We start from the raw sequence: 10,953 nt of genomic DNA, 5'->3' as shown, positions 1-10,953 counted from the left end.
AACTTTACATCGGAATCTGGGGATGTACTGTATGGTGATTAACACAATGTAATAAAATAAAATTAAAAAAAATGTTTTAACAATATCAGGGAAGCAAAACAATAACAAAACAAGAAGTTCAACAAAGAGATAGAAAACATAAAAAAGTACCAAATGTTGGAGCTGAAGAATGCAATGACCATACACACCTCAACACAAGAACGGCTATCTATGACAAGCCCACAGCTGACAGGATCCTCAGTGAGGAACGTCTGAGAGCTTTTCCTCTAAGATAAGAAATGAGACAAGGGTGCTCACTCTCACCACTCTTATTCAACATAGTACCAGAAGTCCTAGCCAGAGCAATCAGGCAAGAAAAAGAAATAAAAGGCATCCAAACAGGAAATAAAGAAGTAAAACTATCTTTGTTTGCAGATGATATGATATTGTATAGAGAAAATCCTAAAGACACCACAAAAAAAAACCCTCTTAAGATGAATCAACAAATTCAGTAAAGTTTCAGTATAAAAAATCAACATACTAAAAACAGTGGCATTTTTATATGCATCTGATGAATCACCGAACTCTACCTCTGAAACTAGAAATACACTATATATTGGTTAATTGAATTTAAATAAAATAAAATAAAAATTTTTAAATAAAGTGAGATTGTGTAAATCTGTAGCTTGTGTTAGCAAAAAAAAATTTTTTAGGTTGCATTTCTATACACTAACAACAAACCATATGGAAAAGAAATAAATTTAAAAATCTCATCAGCAATAACATCAAAAACAATAGAATACTTAGAAAAAAATTTAACTGAGGAGGTGAAAGATCTATACCCTGAAAACTATAAGACTTTGATGAAAGAAATTGAAGAGACACAAATGGAATGATATCCCATGTTCATGTATTTGAAGAATTAATATTGTTTGAATGTCCATATTACCAATAGCCATCTATAGATTCAATGCAACCACTATCAAAATTCCAATGGCATTTTTCATAGAAATAGAAAAAACAATAATATAATTTGTATGGATGCACAAAAGAACCCACATAACCAAAGCAATCCTAAGAAAGAAGAATAAAAGTGGAGGTACCACATTTCCTAATTTAAGCCATACCACAAAGGTATAGAAATCAAAACAGTATGGTACTGGGAAAAAAATAGACCAAAGGCACAGAATCAAGAGCCCAGAAACAAATTATTGCATATACAGTTGATCTTTGAACAATGCAAGGGTAAGTGGTGCCCCCAAACCCCTGCCTGTGCAGTTGAAAATTTGTGTATAACTTTGGCTCCTTCAAACTTAACTAGTAATAGCCTACTGTTGACTGGACACCTTACCAATAACATAAACAGTTGATTAATACACATTTGTATGTTATATGTGTTATATACTTTGTCCTTACAATAAAGTAAGTTAGAGGGAAAAACGTTTAAAGAAAATCATAAGGAAAGGAAAACACATTTATAGCACTATGCTGTATTTATAAAAAAATAAGTCCACATATAAGTGGATCCACACAGTTCAAACCCGTGTCATTCAAGGGTCAACTGTACAGTCAACTAATATTTGACAAGAGAGCCAAGAATACTCAGTGGGAAAAGGATAGTATCTTCAATAAATGGTATTGGGAAAATTGGATAACCATACGCAGAAGAATAAAATCAGACTCCTCTCTTACATCATTTACAAAAAATGAACTTGAAATGGATTAAGGACTTAAACACAAGCAAGACCTGAAAACATAAAACTACTAGTAGATTACATAGGGACAAAGTTCTTGGCATTGGTTTTAGCAGCAATATCCTAGATATGACAACAAATGCACAAGCAACAAAAGCAAAAGGAAATAAGTGGGACTACATCAAATTAAAAGACTTCTGCCCAGCAAAAAAAAAAAAAAAAATCAAGAAATGAAAAGGCAACATATAGAATGGGAGAAAATATTTGCAAATCATATATCTGTTAAGGGGTTAATATCCAAATCCTATGAAGAATTCATGTAATTCAATAGCAAGAAACAACCAACCTGATTTTAAAATGGGCAGAGGAACCAAATAGACATTTTTCCAAAGAAGACATACAAATGCCCAAGAGGTATATGAAAAGGTGCTCACGATCACTAACCATCATGAAAATGCAACCCAAAATCTCAATGAGATATCACCTCACACCTGTTAGGATGGCTACTATCAAAAAGACAAAAAATAACGAGTGTTGGTGAGGATGTGGAGAAAAGGGAATCCTTGTGCACTGTTGGTGGAAATGTAAATTGGTGCAGCCATGATGGAAAACAGTATGGGGGTATCTAAAAAAAAATTAAATATAGAACTACCATATGATCCAGCAATTCCGCTTCTGGATATATAGCCAACAGAAATGAAAACAGGATCTCAAAGAGATGTCTGCTCCCTCATATTCATTGCAGCATTATTCACAAAAGGCAAGATATAGAAACAATCTACATGTCCATCAGTGGATTCAAGGACAAAACGATGGGGTGTATATATAATGAAATGCTATTCAGCCACGAGAAAGAAGAAAATATTGCCATTTTGACAACTTGGATGAACCTTGAGGACATTATGCAAAGTGAAATAAGTCAGATGGAGAAAGACAAATACTGTATGATATCACTTATATATGAAATTTTAAAAAGTCAAACTCAGATAAACAGAGAGTAGAGTGTTGGATAAACCCTTTCCTCCACCCCAGTTCACTAATAGTTCCACAGAGCACAGAACTAAGAAAATAGGAATGGTTGGCTATAGAGTAAAGCCTCTGACTTTGGCCTTGGGGCCAGTAATGCAGAGGAGGGGCTTGAGGGAGAGAGAGGAGGGCATAGAGAGGGAGGCAGAGGAGGAGAGAAGGAGGGACTGGGGCAGGGAGGGACAAGAAAGACAGAGAGAGAGAAAAGGGATGTCACTCAGGGCAATAAGTAGCAACAGACCTTTGCCAGAAATAGAAGAAACAGATTTCTCTAGAATACAATAGGTAAGCACTCTGTTCTTAAATGTGGAACAATCATTTCTGGGAACTTATTGAAAATAGTAATAAGTACTCTGACACAATAAAGCAACATTCATTTAAAAATTAGACATTGAAACCAGAATCTCTGGACAAATATATACACAGGAAAGCCAAAATTCTAATTGAGTTCTGCCCTACTCCGATGCCTCTGGTCTTTTCACAGGCACTTACTCTGAGTGTCAAGTCATCCAGAGTATTTCTAAACACACTTCTGATAATCGTCTTATTATAAGGCGTGCCAAGGAGACCGAGGAATGATGCTTGATTATAGGAGGAGATGTAGAGATAGAAAGAAGAGTAGGCAGGAGACAAGAACTGACTTGCTTTTACCATGATGAAGTCAGGGTATCTAAGATTGTTTCAGATCTCTGTATGTTATATCACATGCAGGGCCAAATGCTACATGTCCCTCAAGATTGGGCCCAAATGCTACCAGACCCTGTGTTGTCTCCACTTCATACTCCACTTTTTAATCCCCTTGGTTCAGTTAAAAGGGGTTTATTTACCCAACTGCCATCTCAGGACTGAATATATTCTGCCTTGCATCTCTCCACCTCCACCCCACCCAGGCAGAAATCTTCACAGTAGGAGGGAGGGATCCTGAGCTAAGTAGATCTCTGGTCACCATGTCAGAATCTACTCAGAGGTTGAGATTGTGGGTTCAATTCAGGGGGCTGGAGGGATGAAGCAAAGGGGACCTACTAAAAGTAACCTCAGAAGAATTGAAAGCCATGCACATCCTGCTAGGTGGACCTACTGGTGTTACTCCCAGATCAGTAGTTCAAGATTTTGGTCCTGAGACCTCTTTTATTGGAACTGTTGTTCTTGTCGTAGTTGCCTTTGAAGACCGTGAAGGAGCTTTTGTTTATGCAGATTGTACCATATTTACCTTAATAGAAATTAAAACAGAAAAATCTAAAATATTGATTGATTTTAAAAAAAACCAATTGTATGTTAACATAAAAAAACCTTCTTTTATAGAAAAACCCTATATTTTCCAAAACAAAAGAAAATTAGAAAGGCAGCAATGTTTTATATATTTGCACACCTTTTTAGTGACTGGCTTAAAAGAGGACAGGGGATTCCCTTACCTACTTCTGCACTCAATCAGTTGTGGCATGTATTCTTCTTGAGGCATATGAAGAAAATCCAGCCTCAACTTGATATATAGTTGAAAGAGGATACTATACCTTGGCTAATTGAACTTAAATTTAAAAAAGGAAAAAAGGCAGGTGGGAAGGAAGGAAGGAAGGAAGGAAGGAAGGAAGGAAGGAAGGAAGGAAGGAAATTAGTTTTTAATAGCCTCTTCGGATGAGTTAGACACTCTTCTTTGATACTACACCAAAACTCAACTAGATGTGTTTCCTTTCATGTAGTTACAGTATAGAATCTGAAACCTTGTCAATGAACTTTTCATACTCTCTTACGTTACAATTTGGGTTTTCTTGCATTTTGCAAGGATCTTTTATCCACATGTGGTTTTGTAACATCACTCATGGTTGTTTGGAAAATCAGATTTCATTGAGATATGCAGAGCTTTCAAATGTTCATACCTTTCATTATATCCACCATTAAAAATTTATGTCACTGCTGATCTCATCAGAGAAGTCCTCAAGCACTAGGAAGCTGTCAATCTCATGGTAGATACAAGTGTTCCAAAATTACAGTGTTTCTTCCAGAGTTCAGATTTTAAAACTGGCAACACATTCTTTCTGATGTTTTCCTTGAAGTCAGAGGCTCATTTCAATGGTTCTCAAGAAAATGTCTACTAAATGCCGCTGTATGTTCATAGTTTATTAGTCATTCTTTAAAGTAAAAAGGGTGTTGTGAGAAAGGCAGCTACTTCAACTCACAAGTCAACTATCACTAAAGTGCTTTTCCTCAAGGCAGCCATCACACTTGGCAGCTGAAGCGCTTTATAATTACTCCCCTTTTGTCGCATAGACTATCAAATGCCATGGACTCAAAGGTTGAGATTTTAGATAATTAATGACTTTGACTGGTTTATCTAGGATAATCTTAAATGTTACTGGCATGGTTTTACCCACCATTGCTTTTGCACCACCAGTGCGAATGTCCTCCAAGGGAAGGCAAACAATGTCTTAACGTTGTTCTAAACATAGTGTTGACTTCACGAATCCCCAACCCCCCTCCCAGAGTCCTAGAACCCCTGGAGACCTTTCATTAAGCACCTTTGTCCTACGCTGTAACAATTGCTAAAGCATGGCATGTGCTCTAACCTAGAGGGGGAGCTCAAGGCCTTCTGATCCTTTTCCTTCCCTCTCCTCCCCATCTACCCTCCATCCTGACTTTGGAATCAGAGAGGAGAAGGAAGGAAAAAATGAAGGGGGGGTAAACAGAGGGGGAAATGAACCCTGAGACATTATGAACTCCAGGAAACAAACTGAGGGTTTTAGAGGGGAGGGGTGTGGGGGATGGGCTAGCCCAGTGAGGGGTATTAAGGAGGGGATGTATTGCATGGAGCACTGGGTGTTATACACAAACAATGAATCATAAAACACTACATCAAAAATTAATGATGTACTGTATGGTGACTAACATAACATAAAAAAAAAAAAGAGGCCAGTATGGAAGATCCAAAGGGACTTGGCTTTAGAGCTTAAAGTTCTCTCATTCTAGACAACACCCTTCCTTTTCTTCATTCAGTTATTTAAATGACCCACTCCTTGTTAGTTTCCAAATACAGTTACGTCTCCTTCATTGTTCCAACTACCCAAGACCCAGTGTCTGCTTCTCAAGGGTTTCACCTCCCTAAAGAGTCCATATGGGGCTCTCTGCCTAAAGAGAGGAGATGGCTGGAGCCCAGTGAGACCTTTTGGGCCACTGCTTGTCTTTGTCACATAGGGTCACTAATGAAAATAAGTTCTGTCCAGTGTGACAGAGGATACCCCCCAGATGCTGCCAGTTGTCTGCCCAGACCCACTTCCCCAACAACCCGCCCAAGCCCACTGTCTCCATGGGAATGGGATGCTGCAAGGGCACAGTCTTTACTTCACACCCCATACTCAGCCATAATTCTCCAAACCACAGCACCAGTGCTAAAGAGAGTGGACCTGGAGGAGCTTCCTGGCCACACCCTGGTCCTACCCCCGCAGAGTGCACTCCCTCTGTCCTTGCCCTTTTCTGCTTCTGGGTCTTGTGTGGACCCTGTGGGGTTGACTCAGCTTCAGGCATCCTTGGGGGGGTACTCAGTGGGCATCCATTTCCAACCTATAGACTGCACTGAAGACTTAGCTTTGCCCTCCAGAGGTTATCTTTTCACTTCCTCTTTCGTAGTCCCTTATTATTTTTCCTGTTTTGTCAATGGTGTATTTGATTTTACAGCTCTGTATCCCCACACTACTCAAGTATATCAAATTGCCTTAATGTCTGCTGTTTGTTTTCCATTTTATCTTTCTGCTTTAATTTCCTTTATTTTTTTAAGGTAAAAATGTTCTGCTTCCAACTTGTTCTCCTGGATTTTCTATTAACTATTTTTAATTAGAAAAGTAATAAAAGCACATGATGAAATGGAGAATGATAAAAGTGTAAACAATGAAAAGCAAGCAAGACCTCTGGTCTGCTGATCCCTGTCTCCAGAGGCAACAGTGTTACCAGCGTCTGGTGTTTTCTTCCAGAAATGGTCTAGGCGTATAATAAGCATAATCCTCCCCCTTTATTGAACCAATAGAAGCTTACTTTTCACACAGTCTGGACCTTTTGTTTCCTTTTAACCTCGTATCTTTGAGATTGTTTTATATCAGCATGCAAAGAGCTATCCCAATATTTGTAGGGGTTGCACCAATAACACAAATTATGGATGTACATAATACATTGAATCTGTCCCCTTTTTATAGAACACATAGGTTGTTTCTGATCTCTTCCTGTTACAAATAGTACTTCAGTAAAATATGTACATACACAGAGTATGGGAAAATTTCTAGAAGTACAGTTCTTAGGTCAAAACTATTAGCTTTGAAAATGTTGGTAGATATTATCACATTGCCCTCCAAGGCATAGGTCATACGTATCATAGGTGTTGGAAGTATTGTTCCCTGTATGTTTTCATTAGATTTTGTTTATTATAGCCATGAAGAAATGATGGATTTTTATGCAAGTAAATTACCTTTTATGCTTTGCAGGTAAATTCATGTATGACTCTTAATCTTTGTTTCTTTCTTAACTCAGGTCTTCTCCTATTTAAGATATTTTTTCCCTGTACTCTGCTTTTTTCTAGTCTCTTTTGCTTTCAATTTTGACAAAAAAAATTTCAATCTTTTTGGAATTTATTTTGAGAATTAGAATCAAGGAAGAGCTTTATTTCTTCCCAAATGGCCAACTACTTTTTTTTACCAATAGTAATCTATTTTTTATAGACTTATTCATTCATTTTAGAGGGGGGGAGAAGGGCAGAGGGTGAGGAGAGTGAGAATCCCAAGCGGACTCGATGACAAGCATGGAGGCCGATGTGGGGCTTGATCCCAGGACACCAAGACCAGGACCTGGGCCAAATACAAGAGCAGGAAGCTCAACAGACTATGCCACCCAAGCACCCCATCAGTAGTACTTATTAAATAATTCATATTTTCTCCACTGATGCTAAAAATCACCTTCATCACATAGTTCTTATTGTTAATTGCATTCATTGCTAGGTTATCTGTTCTGTTTTAGTGATCTGTCTTCTTAGTCACATGTCAGGATCAATCTGTTAAGTAAATAACTTTAAAATATGTTTTAGTATGTGTTAGGACCAACCTCCTACTCATTCTTTTTTTCTACTCAGAATTTTCCTGGCTATTTTCATATGAATTTTAGTATATAATTCTCCAAAATATTTTTATTTTATTGAGGTCCCAGTAAATTTGTGGATTCTCTTAGGAAGAATGAACATCTCTCTCCTATTGTTTCTTCCTATTCAAGGACAGGGCTCTTCTTTTCATTTATTTATGTATGCTTTTATGTCTCTCAATAGGAATATAGTTTCCTTCAATGTACAGATTTGAGCCTATATATTTCTTGTTAAGTTTATCTGTAAGTATTTTGTACTTCTTGTAGCTTTTATTAAATGGGATATTTCTCTCACTAAACATTCTGTCCTCCTTGCCCTAAATTTTTAGTTTCATTATTTAAAACAAAATTAAGTGTCTTTATTTGGGGGGGGGTATTATTTTACTTTTAACTCTTTAATATTTAATTCATTCTTAATCCTTCAATCCTTCTATTTTTGTGATTTAAACTTATTCCTCAGGCTTTAGCTTTTTGTCTCCTTTATCCCAAACATGATCAGTAAACAGTTTTCTGTATCATGTACCAACTATTATCCAATGTACACTGTCTCATTGTCCACTAACACTCACAAACCACCTTTCACATATAATGATGAACAAGCATCTCTGTCTTCCACGTGGGCCTGACTTTCAGTTAACAATTCAGTTCTGGGGGAAGCCTCGGTGGCTCAGTCAGTTAAGCATCTGACTTCGGCTGTGGTCATGATCTCAGCGTCCTGGGATCGAGCCCAGCGTTGGGCTCCCTGCTCAGCGGGGAGTCTCCTTCTCCCTCACCCTCTGCCCCTACCCCCTCCACTGCTTACACTCTCTCAAGTAAATAAATAAAGTTTTTGAAGACAAAAAACACTATTCAGTTCTAGCTGAATTGCCACCTCTGCTTGTCGAGCAGTGACTTCCCAACTATACGAATATTCTATTTCATTTTTGCCCCTTTTTAATAAAAAAGAATGAATAACTCATAAAGAGGGTTAATTGTATTTATAACACAAATGAGATAAAGATAGAAATATTAGTTTTGCCCCAAACTTCCAGCTTACTAGGCTTACATAGATTTAACCTGTGTTCATTAGAAATAACTAAAGGGTAAGTGGTTTGTGTGTCTGTGTGTCTGTGTGTGTGTGTGTGTGTGTGTGTGTGTGAGGTGAGGAGAATATTCCTTTTTTTTTTTTTTTTTTTTTTTTTTGGTGGGCAGCAAAGCAAAGTTTATTGAGCAATAGTAAAGTATATTGAGTGACACTACAAAGCTTCCAAAGAGGGAGAGGACACGAGAGGGTTACCCTGATGAGAATATTCTAAAACTGGCTGTGGTGATGGTTGCATGTATCTGTGAATATACTAAAAAAACACATTGAATTTTACACTTTAAATGGGTGAATTGTATGGTATGTGAATTATACTTCAATAAAGATATTTTCAAAACAGTAAAAGCAAATGAAAGAAGCTGTTAAAAATGTGAGGGAAAAGAACACCGAAGATTATATCCATAAACCTGGGGTAGGAATATAGGAAATGGGGAGAACTTGAACATATGGGGATGACAGTTGTCATAAAAAATTCTTTTGATCCAGATGCAAAGAGAATTTTTCTTAAGAGGATTTAATAGGCTTAAAAAACTACTGATAGGGATACAAGTAAGTTTTAAAGAGAAGATAAGAAAGTTGATAGGATACCATCAAAATCCCTGCTCAGTCTGTGCAGATTTACCCAAACTAAATCCATCTCTTGTCTTTGCCCGTGTGGCTCTCTGAGTAAGCTGAGAGAACCAGATTTAAGGGAAGAATTGCTTTTTTTAAAAAAAACAGCTTCATTTAGATATAATTTGCATATCATACAATTCACCCATTGTATATGATTCAAAGGTTTTCAGTATATTCACAGATACATGCAATCATCACCACAGTCAGTGTGAGGATGTCCACCATCTTAAAAAGAAACCTTATGCCCTTTAGCTATCATTCCCTGCCTCCCCGGTCCTCCAATCTTAAACAACCACGAATCTAATTTTTGTCTCTATGGAGTTCCCCACTTGGGATATTTCTTATATGGAATCTTATTATTTGTGGCCTTTTGTATTTGGCTTCTTTCATTTAGCATATTTTCAAGGTTCATCCAAGTTGTAGCATGTGTCAGAACTTTCTTTCTATGCCCTAACAATATCCCATTGCATGTAGTAGACACCATATTTTGTTTATCTATTCACCTGTTCATGGACACTTGGGTTCCAGCAACATGGCAGACGGGGAGGATGTCTATGACTCCTGTCTTGCTACAAGAACATGGATTAAGCCTGAATAAAATACACACATATCCCCAGTAAATTATATACTTTATACTCATAAAGTTGATTGTTTTAAGTTGGAGAAAAAACCCCACATAACTCTCTGTATTTTTAATACATACCCAAGTTTGAAAGAATGAAATGTAAACCCTTGGTATCAGAAATGTAGAGAGAAAACAGGTCCCACGTGGTAGGAAGCAACTGATGCAGGAGTGTGGGCTGGATACCAGCACAAGGCGCTGAGGGCTACAGCTGACGCCCAGGATTCCAGAGAGGTGGTGCTGGGTGCCTCAGTCCTAAGTGCTGAGAATGTGTGCCCTCTCTCCCTCAGCGTCACTGGCAGGGGAACAATGACAGGTCTGAGCCATATGTGGGGGTGAGGTGGGTGGGGTCTGAACCCAACACCTTCACAGCCCAGGAACTGAAGCCTGAGAAAATAATAATACAAAATCAGGCTTGCGACCATGGAAACCGCCAGAGGTGCTCACAGAAAGAAACTTCATACTCTTCTAGACCGTGCCAATATTTTTACCACCAAGGGCTCACAGAACTCCCACAGAGAACCACGAAAATGAGTTTGCTCACAAAGTCTTACCAACCACTGGGAGAAATAAACATAATGCAGAGCTGTGACACCCAGAAACCGAATTTACCCCATCCTTGAGGACGTTGTAATATTTGTAGTTCTGGAAATGGAGGTCTTTTATACATGTGTATTGTTCAACTGCTGGATAATTAACTCTGTACTTTTGCATAAAAGTAAGATTTTAGCACTGATATTTTGCTTCCCCCCCCCATTCTTCTGGTTTAAAATGCTGTTATTCTCACTTGCTGATAATACTTAGTTCTCCTCAATCTCAGGACCTCT

Source organism: Ailuropoda melanoleuca, chromosome 5 (assembly GCF_002007445.2).
Source record: "Ailuropoda melanoleuca isolate Jingjing chromosome 5, ASM200744v2, whole genome shotgun sequence".
NCBI lineage: Eukaryota > Metazoa > Chordata > Mammalia > Carnivora > Ursidae > Ailuropoda > Ailuropoda melanoleuca.
This window is presented reverse-complemented; position numbering follows the sequence as displayed.